This window comes from Aptenodytes forsteri, unplaced genomic scaffold (assembly GCF_000699145.1).
Source record: "Aptenodytes forsteri isolate BGI_AS27 unplaced genomic scaffold, ASM69914v1 Scaffold96, whole genome shotgun sequence".
Classification (NCBI taxonomy): Eukaryota; Metazoa; Chordata; class Aves; order Sphenisciformes; family Spheniscidae; genus Aptenodytes; species Aptenodytes forsteri.
The window spans coordinates 2,887,294-2,887,543 of NW_008795029.1; positions in this window are offsets into that span (position 1 = coordinate 2,887,294).

Genomic DNA, 250 nt, shown 5'->3' on the forward strand with positions numbered 1-250 from the left:
TAATGAAGAAAAAAAGTACAAATTGCAATTAGATAGAAATATTAAATTGGAACTGTTTTTGAAAAAAATAATGTGATGCTGCATCTGGATTTCAGGAGGAACACGGTAGCAAGAGGAACAAACTACCTCATAAGCAGACAAGCTTATTTTGCACGTAAAAATATGTTTACCTATTTAAAGGAAAAAAGGATAGAAAGTCAGTGGTTTCTGAACGGTATTGTAAATTGAATACCTTGTGTTTTCCTTTAGC